Genomic DNA, 15854 nt, shown 5'->3' with positions numbered 1-15854 from the left:
TTCTTAGATGCTGAATTTTTTGATCCTAAGCTTTATCATGTTTTCCGTAAGGATAGAGATGCAACAAAGACTGGCTAAAATAGAGGAGGTGGTGTGCTGATTGCTGCCCGGGTCGGTCTCCAGGCCTCGCTTATTTCTTTAACTGTTAGTGACACGCTTCTTGATCAACTTTGTGTGCGGATTCATGGCTCTCTGGGTCAACTGCTCATTTGTGCTTCATACATTCCGCCTTCCAGCCCAGAAAGTATTTATAAGGCTCATGTAAATAATATCTTAAATCTTAAGCGAAGTTCAGGAGAAATGCAGCTATGTGTACTGGGGGATTTTAATTTAAGTATTGTTAGCTGGATCTCTCTTGAAAATAATCTCTATTTAACTCCTACTAATATTAACAGCTATTATGAATCGTATCTTATTGATAATTTTGGAGGGGTTGGTTTATCTTAAATTAATAGTTTCCATAATTCTTTACATCGCACTCTTGATTTAATTTTTGTAACTAATAATATTAGTTTTGTTATCTCGGAACCTGCGTCTTCAATTTCACCACCAAACTTGCATCTTAAAGCTTGCCCTTAAAGCTTGAAATTCAGTTCTTTGAGTATTTCTGTATTCCTACATCAAATATGAAAAAATCGTTCAATTTTCGAAGATGTGATTTTAATCGTTTAAATTCTGCTTTACGTGGAGTTGATTGGGATGCTATGCTTGGCGAAAGTGTTGGAAAGCCTTTCAATGTATTTAAAAATGAAATTCATAAGATTTGCGAAAAAATCGTGCCGGTATATAAAAATAAAATTTACAAATCTCCCTGGCACAATAGTGAGCTCAAACATCTAAAAAATTTGAGAAACAAGTTCTTTAAAAAAATATAAGTTTACTAATCAGCGTCGATTTTATGATTTGTTTATGGTTTATAAGAAAAAATTTAACAATCTTAATAAGTCTTTATATGCTAAGTACGTCAGAAATTTTGAGGTAAACATCAAGAGCAATCCGAAGAACTTTTGGAATTACATTAACTCCATGAAGAGCGTATCTATCATACCGCAATCAGTAAGCTACAATAATATTACTGCCAACTCTGTTAATGAGGCTGCTAATCTCTTTGTTGACTTCTTCTCGGCGAATTTTATCACAGATAATGATTTAACTGTGGAAGATACAGATAACATACACAAATTAATTAAGTCTCCCTCTGCTAATAATTTTGGGTCACTTACTCTCACTGAGGCAGACATAATTGAGGGGATTATAAAACTTAAAAATTCCTCCAGAACTGATGTTGATAATCTTTCAGTTATTCTATTGAAAAATTGTCCTTCGCTAGTACGACCCTTAATGATAATATTCAATAAATCATTGGAATCGGGTATTTTTATTGATGACTGGAAACAAGCATCCGTCACTCCCATTTTTAAGTCTGGCAACAAAAGTAACTGTTCTAATTACAGGCCTATTTCCAAACTGTCTACAACTTCGAAGCTATTTGAATGTGTTGTCAATGACAAGCTTTACTTTAGTACTTAACACCTGATTTGCGCCAATCAACATGGTTTTGTCCCGGCCAGATCCACATTAACGAACCTCGCTGTCTTTTCTGAGGATTGCTACGCGGCATTTAGGCGGGGTTTTCAGGTTGATACAATATACCTTGACTTCTCCAAGGCATTCGATAAAATTTCTCATAAAATTTTAATTGCGAAATTAGCTTGTTATGGGTTCCACTCTACGTTCCTACAGTGGATTAAATCTTACCTGCACAACAGAAGTAATGTTGTAAATATTGACGGTGTTTATTCGAAACCATTTTGGGCCACCTCTGGAGTGCCCCAGGGCAGTATTCTGGGCTCTTTACTATTTATCTTGTTCATTAATGACATTAGCTCTTGCTTCTCATCTACCAAATTTCTGCTTTATGCTGATGATCTCAAGATCTATTCTGAGATCAGTTGTTATAATGATGTCGTTGTTCTTCAATCTGAGATTAATAAGCTTTATATCTGGTGTGTTAAGAACCGTCTTTTCCTTAATATAAGTAAGTGCCACACTGTGACGTATGGTAAACTGCTGAGGCCACTTCATACCTCCTATCATATTGCAGAAACCTTTCTTCGAACGACTCTTGAAGTTAAAGACTTGGGGGTATACTTCGACTCAAAGTTTAATTTTAACACTCACGTCAGCTTCACAATTTCTAAGGCGCTTTCAATGCTTGCTTTTGTCAGACGCCATTCCGCAAACTTCTCTGACCCCTACACACTCAAAGTTTTATATACGTCCTTTGTGCGGTCCAAACTTGAGTATGCGGCTTTCATTTGGCGGCCCTACCACACAGTTCACATCAACCGCCTGGAGCGGGTTCAAAAAATCTTTATGCGCTTCGCGCTTATTTCATAACGTTTCTCTAAACCGATCCCGTCTTATGAGTCTCGATGCCAACTAATATCCTTATTATGCCTTAACAATCGCAGAATTCTTTTGGCCTCGTTGTTCATTTTCGATCTTTTCACGGGCAAAATTGACTGCGCGCTGCTTCTTGCAAGACTATGCTTAAATACTCCCTGTAGAAACCTCCGCCATTTTGAAATCTTTTTCATAGGGCTGAGTTGAACTGTTTATAACTCAAAAGCGCCTATTAACAGAGCCCTATCAGAAATTAATTGCTTCTCAAGTGTTTTGGATATTGATTTCTCCGACTCAAAATGCGCTTTTCAGCTTAAACTAAAAAATTACTTAATCTGTAATAATATAAATTCTTTTTGCTAGTGTTCTCCATTGCTTAATATAAGCTGGTCTCTGTAATTTAGTCATAAGTGTCTGTACTAAACATTTGTTACTAGACTAAATAAATAAATAAATAAATAGTTCCAACAATGTGGGTGGCCGTAAACGCAAAGCTGGAGGAGATGAGCAAGAGCGAGTAAGAGGTAGAGATCGAGAGCTAGGTCCAGCTATTGAATGCCCTGTGATATCTGTGTTGCAAATTGGTAGAAAATTGAGCAGTCTTACCGTCAGAGGGAATGTGGATGGTAAAGAACGTGTACTGACTGTAGATACGGGCGCATCTCATTCCTTGATCCGATCTGACTTGGTCAACAGGAGAATAAAACCGTTACCTGGTGCAAGGTTGCGTACGGTCACTGGCGAGTATAACCAAGTTCAGGGAGAAGTGATATGTGAAGTCTTGATTGGAAAGGTCATGGTTCTACACAAATTCGTTGTGGCGAAGATCGTTGAAGAAGTCATATTGAGAGTAGACTTCTTGGTTGACCATGACATCAAGATCAATAGCCAGAGAAGGGTGATGCGTTATGAGAACCAGGATATACCACTTAACTTCAAGTTGGAGAAAGGGTTCAGTAGTAATCGAGTAATGGTGGAGAAGACTCGACAAAGGCCACGAAAGTCAAAAGAAAAGGTTGGTGGATCGAATGGGCCAAATAAAGCGAAATTAAAAGTACCTGCGAGAAAAAGACCGACGTTGACAAACCCTAATGGACGTACTAAAACGACTGAAAGAATTTTTCAGAAAGAATGCAAGGGTGGTTTCAAGCCAGCGCGCACTACTGTTGTGAAACATCAAGACGATAATGATGATGCAAAGTCAATCTGTCAAGTGCAAGCTCTGCGAAGAAGTTCATTGGCCAAACAACAGAGTGCGAGGGAACGATCAAGAATAATGAGTAGTAAGATGCAACGCAGGTACAACGAGAACAAAAATTCGGAAGGTTTCTTGGAGGGAGAATTGGTACTGTTAAACAACCCTCACCGGCGGAAAGGTGTTCCAGCCAAATTTCGGTGCAGTTGGGAAGGCCCGTACAAAGTTGTGAAGAAGATCAGTGATACCATCTACCGCATACAAACCACTGGGAAACCACGGATTAGAAGAGTGGTACATTTGGAGATGCTAGCGGCGTTTAGATCGGGAGATTTATCTGATCGGGACTATCAGACTTAGGTGGAGGGCAGTGTTACGAATATTAGCAAAACTAAGGGGTGCTGCCAACTCTAAGCCGATGCTAAACAGTGATATCGTGCACATCCATAGATCAATCATTATGTATCTACTACGCAATAATTGCGTCTACACATATGTACGTATACGAGCAGCGGAGAAACAATGCACAAACACATGCATATATCTTATCTGAGTTGTCACAAGAGAGGGCAATAATTTGTGCAAGTATTACTCAAATGAGAAATTATACATCTGTAGTTGTAGCTGGGAAATTTATAACTAAGTAAAATTCTGAAGGCGCCTAGAAGATGCCATGAAGAAATCACAGAGTATAAAAGCATCAGCGGTAGAGGCGCTATGGGCAAGTTTCGATTCAGACGCTATCTAGCGAGCAATAGCAGTATTATTTCGACAGTAGAGTTTCATTTGAGCTATCAATCAGTTTGTTTATTAAGCAAGTTATTCGTTGCACAGTTTGAGTGTTATTTTGAAGTACTTTAATAAAGGCCATTTTGCATTATTACATATTGGAGTTATTTATTCAACAGTTTAGTGATTCGAACTAAGCAAAAGGTCAAATAAGAGGATTGCAAGTAAATTCGTTACAATACAAATGCCATGTACTTTGTTTTTATAAATCGATGGACTAATGTGAAAATCGTACTGCGCCGGAAGTGGAAGTGTCTAATAATAGTAAAAAAGTACCAATCCAGTATGATAAGCGCTAAACTTGGAGCTAGTGAGATCAGGGTACACCCATGGAAAAGGACCCCTCAGGGCGGGGTCTTGTCACCACTGCTCTGGCTTTGCGTTATAGACAACATACTTCGTCAACTCAACAGGGATGGGGTTAAAGTGGTGGCCTACGCGGATGACGTAGTAATACTGGTATCTGGCCCGTGTCCCAATGTGATTAGTGGGATAATGCAGGGATCACTGAGGAAGCTGAGTAGTTGGGCGGACACCGCCGGCCTAAGCGTTAACCCCTCAAAGACAGAACTAGTGCATTTCGCCACTAGAACGAAAATCCCAAGTTTTAACCTTCCCACTCTTGATGGCCAGGAGTTGAGTCTTTCTGACAGGGCCAAATACCTAGGAGTCTTTTTAACACCAAAGCTGAACTGGAGGCTTAACACAGAGTACAGAGTCAAACGAGCCTACGGGGCTACGTATGCCTGCAAAGGAATGCTAGGTAAAAAGTGGGGTCTGAGGCCAGACCTCATGGCATGGACGTATAAAGTTATTCGGCCAATTCTGACATATGGAGCACTCGTATGGTGGAAGGCGGTAGATGTGAAATACATAATTAACCTGCTAGGGAAAATTCAACGATCTGCCTGCGGAGCGATCACGGGGGCAATTAGGTCGTGCCCCTCGGTAGCTTTAAACGTGATATGCAATGTTCCACCGGTATATCTCTTTATCAAGGAAACGGCATCTCAAGGGGCCCTAAGGCTTCGGGAGTTGGGCCTTTGGAGGGAACGTACATACGGGCACGGCCATATCCTGCTCAATATTAACGACTCCCGCATCTTGTCAAAAACGGACTACATATGCCCAAGGACAGTCTTCGATACAAACTACACAATTCTCTTCGCCACAAGGAAAGATTGGAAAGGTGGGGGGATCAATCTTAGATTCGACATCTCGATTTTCACGGACGGATCTAAGATGGCACGCGGAGTGGGAGCGGGAGTTTTTGCGACTATCCCGACCACGTCCTTATGTATGCGGCTTCCCGACTCGGCAAGCGTGTTTCAAGCTGAGATTTTCGCTATCCAAGAGGCGTGTAAAGCGTTGATGGATATCAATGTTAACGGTAACAGGGTATCCATTTTCTACGATAGCCAGGCGGCTTTTGGGGCCCTTGGGTCAAAGACGATATCATCAAACCTGGTTGGGCAGTGTAGGGAGAGCGCCATGATTCTGGCCAGCCGGCAGATCGTTACCCTGATATGGGTGCCGGGGCATTGAAACTTACAGGGTAACGAGATGGCGGATGAGCTGGCACGGCGTGGAGCGGCTCTTGATGTATCAGGAGCAAAGAAGATCATTGCACCCCTGAGACTTATCAAGGGTCGTATCTCCCGGCACTAGTTGAGTGAGGCCAACAATAGGTGGAATCGGTTGCGGACCTGTAGAGTTTCCAATAGCATTTGGCCATTATATAACGAAAAACGATCTATAGCTGTCCTTAAGATGAACAGAAGGGAAATATTCAGAGCAGTTGTGGTGCTCACAGGGCATTGGACAATTGGGGTACATGAGGCAAGGATGGGACTGGCGAGTTTCCCTGTGGCACTTTAAAATGTTTATTATTCTTCTTACAACATCCTTTCATTGGTTAACTCACGAGTTTGTGGTATCAAAACGGCGCATGAGCGCTAATTGGAGTCAACTGGGACTCGCCACTCCAACCAACCAACCAATCAGCTAATTTCCGGCGGTCACATGTTCCTGTTTCCACCATAAAAAATAAATTTAAGGCGCGATAACCCCCGAAGAGATATTACGCAGACTTTCTCTTTCACATTGCGTCGCGCTTCTTAAAATTTTTCGTACCAATTGGCAGGAGGTAGGTCACAATCTATTTGTTTTATGCCGAATCTGAAGGGCATATGCAAGGCAGATGAGTTTTTACTAAGAGAGGGGGGAAGGGGGCAGGCTGGCTTAGAAGGTTTAATGTCGTCATATTAATTGTCCCCGAGATGGTCGGGCTAGTACCTTAATGGTGCTTTATTACCGGAACGTACCAGATATATATCCGGCAAAGGACAATCAACATCGATACACTCCCCAAAGCCTTCGGGGAGCGTCTTTATCGTTAATACAACAACAAGCTTTTCATGGCAGAAATACACTCGAAACATTGCCGAGGGGCGATCTCGCTCAGAAAAGTTTTCTTGTAATTGAAAAAAAATTGTTCCTAAAATGTTGATGTTGCTTTTCCCGGGATTCTGAGATACGTAATAATAGTGGCAAAGTGAGGGCATAGAGTTGGAGTGGAAGTGGAAGTGGGACTAGGAGTGGGGGTCGGATTGGGAGTCAGAGTTTGGATAGAACTGGAAGTGATAGTGCTAGTGGGAGTAGAAAAGGGAGACAGGGGGAGGGGGAGTGCGAGTGAGATAAATGTTATAAGGGGTGGAAAAGATTAAGAAGAAAAATGGAGGAGAAAGAGGGCAAGAATTGTATAAGGCGAGAGGAGGGAAGCGAGAGTCACTTTTTTTATTTAGGCAAACCAAGTTTCAGAATAAAGAAGACAATTTTCTAAGCCTGGGCGCCCCTCGGCAGTGATTTGGCAAAAAATCCGCGTTTATTTGTGCCATAAAAAGCTCTCAGTGCCATAAAAAGCTCTCTGCCGTTTGGAGTCGGCATAAAACAAGTAGATTCCTTCCCGCCAATTGGTAGAAACAATTTTAAAAAGCACAACGCAAATTGGAAGGGAAGCTCGGCCTAAAATTTCTTTGGAGGTTTCGCGCTTTACATTTACTTTTATTTATAAGTTTAGGCAGTACAATGTCTGCCGGGAAAATTGGTTGAAAATAAGACTTTATTCATGTTTTCCTTAAAAATTTTAATTTTTAGTCAGATCTATTTACATTAAAACGTCCGATAAGTGAAATACTTTTTGCGTCCACTGTATGTAAAAAGTTACTATTTTCGTGAAAAAAGAAATGTTAATTTGCTGTGTAAACGGAAATATAGAGAAATTCCAAACCACCAAAGCAAAAGCAGCTGAATTGCCAGCCGTTGCGCATGCGGCTGAGATGCAAAAAAAAAAAAGCTTCTTAGTTTATTTTGCTACGCTCATCAATGCAGACGCTACGCGCGTGCGTAAAACTACGTTTACGAACAAAATTTTTTATGTTGCACCTTTTAGTAAATTCGTAACAGTATTAAGCTTTAGACAGACATACATACATATATGAGAAATAACTTTTGTGGAAAGATTCTTGCATCTTGCACTGCATAAAACGCTACAAAGAACTCTATCGCTAAACGAAAAAAAAGTTACTTGAAGTGCGCAAACGTAGCCTTACTAACCCGCCGATTTACCTCTTTTTAAACTGCTTACCACAAATACTGACATTGTGTTTTACTATGGCTATTAATCTACAGCAATTCATTGTGATTTTGTTCATATTGTGTATTATCTGCGTGGTTTGTGGTCGTGTGGCTAATTTGAAAACGGCGCATGCGTCACCACTGGAAGAGCAGCATAGCAAACAATTGTTTGTATTTGGTAGCGGCAAGGAGACAAGTCCACCTGACTTTGTGCGCTTGGTTGTGATGCGTCTCATATATGGATTGGCGTCGACAATGGGTTTCGAGGACCGATTGGAAGGTCTTTTCAATGGCGCTTTTGTGCCACCGAATGCAGATGATGGTTTCTTTAGTTTTGGTGGTCTCGAGTATGGTGGCGAAGATGATGGATTATTGGGTGGAATATTCGATGATTACTAGAAAAAAGTAAGAAGACCACAAATAATTAAATCAAAATTAACAGGCCAAAGTGAAGATCAATGAATATTTGTAAAGTGACCAAATAATTATAATAAGCTAAATATAGTTAATTTAATTTTAGTTTTAAATGTTGATGTAAATAAAATATAATATGATGATTAATATAATTAACGCTTTGACGATACTGTGAACAATTAATGGAATGCATATTATCTCTTTTTTTTATATGCAATGTCATATAATGAGCTTAAAATAAGCAAAAAATAATAAATGTGTTATGACTGTGGAAGTTGAAATACCAATAAAAAATAAAATTAAAGAAAAAAAAAACTTTTTTAAAAATAAGCTTTTATTATTTTGGTTAATAAAATTAACTAAAAAGTAAACAATAAATTGACTCTAAAGAAATATAACACTTTATAAGTTCATTGTAAGCTTAAACGATAATTAGGCTTTTTCGTCTGCGACAAAAAAATTCTATATTGTACATAATTATATATTTTTAACATTAAAACTTTACACCTAAATTATTAAATCTTACAGTTTATATCACAGTCCTAATTGTTCTAATAAAAAACGTGTTAAATTTTGATGGTATAATTAAGAACATTTAGGATCTCCTTTTCTTGCTATCGCAATGTAACACGCTTTTATTAGAACAATTAGGACTGTGATATAAACTGTAAGATTTAATAATTTAGGTGTAAAGTTTTAATGTTAAAAATATATAATTATGTACAATATAGAATTTTTTTGTCGCAGACGAAAAAGCCTAATTATCGTTTAAGCTTACAATGAACTTATAAAGTGTTATATTTCTTTAGAGTCAATTTATTGTTTACTTTTTAGTTAATTTTATTAACCAAAATAATAAAAGCTTATTTTTAAAAAAGTTTTTTTTTCTTTAATTTTATTTTTTACTTTTTAGTTCGTTTTATTAACAAGTAATAGAAGCTTGTTCTTATAAAAGCTTTAAATATAAGTATAGGGGGTGAAACAAAAACACATATATCAGTTACATCTGCGTATAATGCGTATTGGAATTTATTAGTACACATTTTATGCGCAGCAACTTCAGAGGTGTATTTAAAGTTTAAAGCATTGTAAATATAAGTATTGAAGTCATGAGCCTGGGTATTGGCGCAATTTTAGTGATGTAAATCAGGCATGCTTAACCAACGAACCGATATCATTTCGTTACGATAATTAACGTTAATAAACGAAACGAAATGACAAGTCATTTCGTTTCGTTTATTAACGTTAAAAACGTCAAATTAACGAAATGATTTCGTTTCGTTTTCTGCCATATCAAAACGGAATCAAATCGTTTATGTTCATTATTAATTTCAAACTATGCTGGCAAAGCTGATTGATGGCGGAGTCATTAAAGGTGAAAGCAATAGCCAAGCTGATTGCAACTTTTCTCATGAATTTTGACAGTACGAACATTTCTCAGAGTGTTTTTGACATTACCACCAACGAATTACACAAACAAATTATATGGAGTTTGTGTGTGTATGTGCGCTCGTTGTTACCACCTTACGGCTTCACCATGGCTATAGCATTGCCAGCACAATTCAAACATAAAGTATCACGTTTTTGTTAACGTTTTTAACGTTAACGAAAGCTTTTCGTTTCGGATAAAAACGAGATACAATTTATCTTGATAATTTCTTTATCGATAATATTTCGAAGTGTTTCAACGGAAACGGTGGAAATTTTTTGATAAACGATTAGCTTAACGTTAAGGTGCATCCCGGATGTAAATTGCATGGCGCCAGCGCCAATGCGGTGCCAGCTCAATGGTAGCTCATTGACGAAATTACTCCAAGCGCATTTTTGACGCTTCTTAGTAGTGAGTGCGTAGTACATTTTACTTGCGCTATTGAGTGAAACGACGTTTGTGTGTCAGGCACGAGTTTGGTGTTATTGGCGCTACTGGCAGTGATGACACTGAGCTGTTGACGGTAGCGCTGGTAGTTCAGATTTTGAATCAGAGAAAGAATTGATGACCCGTGTGAATTATTATGGCTTTGGCCGTGTAAATTATTATGGTGTATTTGTATATTTTAGATTTAATGCACAATTAATATTTGTGTGTTTGAGCGGCCAAATAATAACAGTAGAATTGCTAAAGTGCTGCTTAGTTGATGGAATGTCGCTAATTTCTTAGCGATGATCAGCAGATTGTCAATATTTCGTTCAACGGACGCGCGAAATTGCCACATCTGCTCAAATTTTCCAAAGATTTTCCATTCTTGATTTAACTTAAGCTGTTATGCCAATATTTTTCAGCCAGCTTTTTTCAAATAGGTAATTTTTCCAAAAGCAAAATAAATTACAGAAAAGATTACAGGGTTAAACAGCCTTAAAAATTCAGCTATGTTGGTTATACACAGAAATACAACAGAGGGTTGTGTCTCCGCTTTTCGCAAGCGATGAGATTCACCACGCGTGAAACGTGATTCACCTCGTCCAAATATCACAATCCACGGATAGGTACCGGCGTGTTTGTATGGGACTTAGGCTGTTATGCCAAAGTAAATACAAATCTTTACCGATAACTCTGTTATCGATTAATTTATCGAATTCTAACAAAGTAATATTGCATTGTCATCGGAGTTATACATGTGTGCAAAATTTCAGCTCAATCGGACACCGGGAAGTGTATCAAATTTAACTTGCAAGATTCCATTACAGACAACAAAAGTGAAAGTAAATAAAAGCTTATAATTATAATAACCAATAATGCCAAAAAAATCAAAAGAAACAAAACGTGTTGTTCAATCTGCCAAGGAAAACTTTCTACTTCCATATTTATTTGTGTTTGTTAGTTTGTATGTGCGGCGTATTCCCTGTAAAAAACGACAGTGCTCTATAAGGCTCAAGTATTGTGCAAAAACGTAACGCAAACAAAAAATCTACAGTGAGACCTCTCCAGGGCGGATACTCATCGTCAGTCAACTTTTGTCTTTGACACTACCGAATTCAAAAATCAGGACGTGTTGCTTTTACAAAGCATAGAAAACGAGAAATAATGCAATCCCCTTCTGCGAAATTATTTGCACGTTTATAAGCGAGCAACTCGATCCAGGACAGACGCCCGATTGCAGCCGCACCTCGAGGTGGATAAACGCTGCCGATGAAAAGTTCCCCAGCTAGCCCTTAAACAGACTATGTCAGAGTTTCCTAGCTAGGTTTTTGCCTTCTCACATTAGCTCACCACTAAATGGATGTTCAGTAGCTACCCAGAGGATACTTAGCCTCAAGCGAGCGAAAATAGTGAGCTGGTTGAACCGCATGCAAAAGAATCGCGGTCAGAAGCTTTCCCCACTTTAGTGGACTTCTACACACGCCTCCGCCCTACCTCCACATTCCCTGTCACATTCAGTTAAGTCACAGTAATATTGGGAGCAAGGAAAGGCAGATGAGATGAACTGTGAAAGACGCGGCTTTGTTAGAATCTACTGAGGCGGCAATGGTGCATCATCTACTCACATCAATAAAACAAACAAACGTGGCCCGATTACGAAAAGAATAAAACCGGATATTTACTAAGTACATCAAGGAGATATATATTTAGAAACATAACCACAATTACTGAAAACTATCCGTTAAACCTACACGGGGAAGGAATGGGGATCCCCTTCACCGACGTGCGTAGGAGCGCGCGCAAGTGTCCTTTTTACCGTTCTATTTACAATTCAACTCTTTCTTCTCCTTTTATTCCCTGTAGTCTTCTTCTAATTCTCACCATGCTTCTCGTTTTGGCTCCGTACTTCATCCACAATTTGGAACTAATTAAGTTGTGTCAAAAAAGTGCGATATTAAAGTTATAGACTTACGTCAGCTATATTCGGAGTCAGTGTCTCAGCCTCATCTGGTCTTTCTTTCCGTAGAAATTCAATTCAGCTGGAACTTGCAACCTCACTGAAGATAATACATTTAAACCTTCTTGTGCTGATAAACTATGACTCGCAGACCATTTTATTTTCTTATCAATTGATTCGAGGAACCACCAGATAGTGCCACCGAGCTCAAACCCACATTTGTGATCATGGTAAATTTTTCTGATTTAAGGCAAACATTTTAGTTTTTGGCAATCAGTAATTGTTTGAGCAGTATCTAGTTCGTAACGGCTTTTTAACAGCTTAAGTGAAGATCAAATTGGTAATTAAAAAAAACTAAATACGTAAAATAACTTTTTTTCGCAGGACTTCTTTAAATATGTATTCGGAATGTGAATACCTAGGCATGTAATGTCGCCTTTAATTCCACTGTTGAGAAGATGGATCTGATCTTGCTTCCTCAGAACTATAAGGCCCTGAATCGGACTTGGCCTAATCTTGGAGGAGTAACCCAGTAGGAGAAATATTCTACAAAATATTCGTATCTAGGAATCATTCCAGGCCGTCAGTTGTATAATCTCAACGTGAGGGAGAGAGTGAAGAAGGCTTCGACGAAACTTTCTCCCTCTTTCTCCATTCGTATTCACAGCGATCATAAAGACTATACAATAAGGACAACACCGAAGCCTGCATCGCATGTCACCCTGTACATCCCACCTGTAGAGCTGGTTAACCAATGCTACGGGACTCAATGCTTTGAGCGCAGACCAAGCAGTCATAGTAGTAAAAGTTCATCAAGTATTGGACGAAACTGATCCCATGCCTGCGATTTCATGAGGATATTAGAGCCACAATATAGGTGGAAAGTAAGCCCAAGATGACTCAAAGTAAGAGTGATACATATCTACACCCGTGGTTCGAAACTAATGCAAGGGTGTAGTGTCTGCGGTATACTCTGTCGATCTGGAAATAAACAGATAAACAGATACTACAGTAGAAACACTGCAGGCGTATCAACTTTTATATTGACAACCAGCTGCAAGTAAGGCAATAAGCTCGCGAAGTATCACATCTGGAAGTATGTTAAAGTGTAAGTAGACCTTAGAATCGGTATGGGGAAATATACATATACATACCGTAGACATCGTAATCAGATTGCGCGAAATAAAAGGAAGGCCTGAAGGTGTGGAACTAAGCGCGGTGCTGTAAAGTATCGAAGATCATGTGCAACTTTTACGAACTTGGACTAAAGAAGTCACTATAATCACTAAAAATGGGACTGAAAATTCATGACGGGTATTCTGAATGAACACTGCCTTTTGGCGTCTAGACAAGTGAGTTGAAGGAGAAAAGGATCAAGCAAGTTCTGTGCTCATGTACTGCGCTCATCGAACTAAGACTCTATTTATTAGGTTTTTCAGTTTGGTTTTCGAGTAAAGTTCGGGTAAAACTAAAAAGCATCTTCAGCCTATACGAGGTCACTACCAATCAATTCAACTTTATCTTAATCTTCTGGCAATGCGATCAATCGGGATTTTGACGTCAAGGGTGGCGTTCACCCACATACTCGTATATACCTGCATTCTGAGTTGATTTCCGGCTGATAGTTCTTACCTCTGGATTTGCTCGCCATTGCAGCAAACTTTTTTTTTTAATTTGTGCTAAAATAAGGCGTTTTTGAAACAATACTCTGAAATAGAACAAAGCTTGGTCGTTCCTTACAAATTGCGATGTACTAATATGCTTTGAACATTTTTCAAAGATTGCGAGCGTTTACGAAACCATGGTTACGAGATAGGCTGATACCCCATCCAGAAGTATATATTTTACAAAATTGTTTTCAATCCATTCTTTCAGGTAGCCAAGAATGACCTCAAACTTGACCTTTATTACCTTGTGTCTTTTTTTTTGTGGCTTAGAACAACACAAGTTCGGTGAACAGACGATATTGACGATTTGTTGCGACAAATCTTTTCAACACGTCCTAACGAGATGACTGCGGTCCACCCATCGTCTCAACCCAGTCCACATTCGACGGTTGCAGGAAGTGGAAAAGCTTGTGGACAAAACAAGGAGTGCGTTGAGCGCTTTTTATGTAACCAAGATGGTGCTGTCAATACGGATGGTTCAACGGTTATCGATATAAGATTCAACGACAACAGCCCGTGTCATTATTTAGAAGTTTGTTGTTATGTTAACGAAACGGTAATTTTAAGCAAAATTTAACATCTTTTGCAATAGCCAAATTGAAAGCATTATTTCATTTCATATTTCAGTTGTCTGAACTGTTACCAACACCTAGACCCGAAATGACATACGAAGGTTGCGGTTATCGTAATCCACATGGCGTTTTTTTCGAAAGTGCTAAGGAAGGCGAGTCAAATTTTGCTGAATTCCCATGGATAGTTCCCATCTTTAACTCTATGAAAATTGGCGATGAAACAAAACATGTTTATACGTGTGGTGGCTCAATTATAGCACCCAATGCAGTAGTGACTGCTACACATTGTGTACATAATGTAAGTGCTAAAGATTTGATAGTGCGTGCTGGTGTGTGGGACAAAGACACGTTACTACAAGTATTGCCACATCAAGATGCTCTTATCAAAGAGATAATATTTCATGAGAGCTACTACAATGTGGAACTATTCAATGACGTAGCGCTACTCTACTACAGACACCCTTCCACTGGACAGAAAATGTACGACCGATTTATTTGCCTCCATCATACGCAAATTTCGATTATTCACGTTGCTTTGCCACTGGCTGGGTTAAAAAAAAATTTGATAAGACTGGCACCCACCGAAATATATTGAAGACGATCGAATTGCCTGTTGTACCGCATGACACTTGCCAAGCCAATTTACGTCGGACTCGTTTGGGTAGATATTTTAATTTGGATGCAAGTTTCATTTGTGCTGGTGGCGAAAGTGGAAAGGATATGTGTACAGACGATGGTGGCTCACCGCTGGTATGCCACGATCCTCGAAACACCGAACGTTACTACCAGGCGGGTATTGTGGCTTGGGGTATTGGTTGTGGTGAAGAAAATATTCCCGGTGCGTATGCAAATGTGCCATATTTGCGCAAATGGATTAATCAGAAGCTGTGGGCACGTGGTATTGATTTCAAACGTTTTACTTAATAAAAATGTCACAAATATATTACATCCTTTCCAGTTTAAGTTCAGAAAACTAAAGTCACAAAATTACTAGAATTGTAATTTTCTGAATTTAAACTGAAAAAGGTGCTGTTGTTATAATATAAGTACTGCAAATTTTAAGCAGTTTGTGGTTTTTGTTTCATATGGAAAAAAAATTCGATTTAGGTGTGTCCAAATATGTGCATAGTGTAGAGCTTTGTCACTTCCAAATTTAAATTCAATTCAATAGATTTGAAATTGTGTATATATCTTACTTGTCCCAGCTCTGGTGTATGCGGGGTATATCGACCTCTTCTCATTGGGCTCCAATATTTAATAATGCAAAATGGCCTTTATTAAAGTACTTCACAATAACACTCAAACTTTGTAACGAGTAGCTTGCTTAATAACCAAACTGATTGATAGCTCAAATGAAACT

The 15854-nt window shown here is 38.9% G+C and overlaps 1 pseudogene; it reads left to right on the top strand.

The window, feature by feature from the left end:
• Positions 1–15854, top strand: part of LOC137239803 (phenoloxidase-activating factor 2-like) — a 27872-nt pseudogene extending 12018 nt beyond the window's left edge.

Source organism: Eurosta solidaginis, chromosome 2 (assembly GCF_040869045.1).
Source record: "Eurosta solidaginis isolate ZX-2024a chromosome 2, ASM4086904v1, whole genome shotgun sequence".
In the NCBI taxonomy this organism is placed as follows: domain Eukaryota; kingdom Metazoa; phylum Arthropoda; class Insecta; order Diptera; family Tephritidae; genus Eurosta; species Eurosta solidaginis.
Note: the sequence above shows the minus strand (reverse complement) of the source record. Positions and strands in the feature narration are given on the sequence as shown.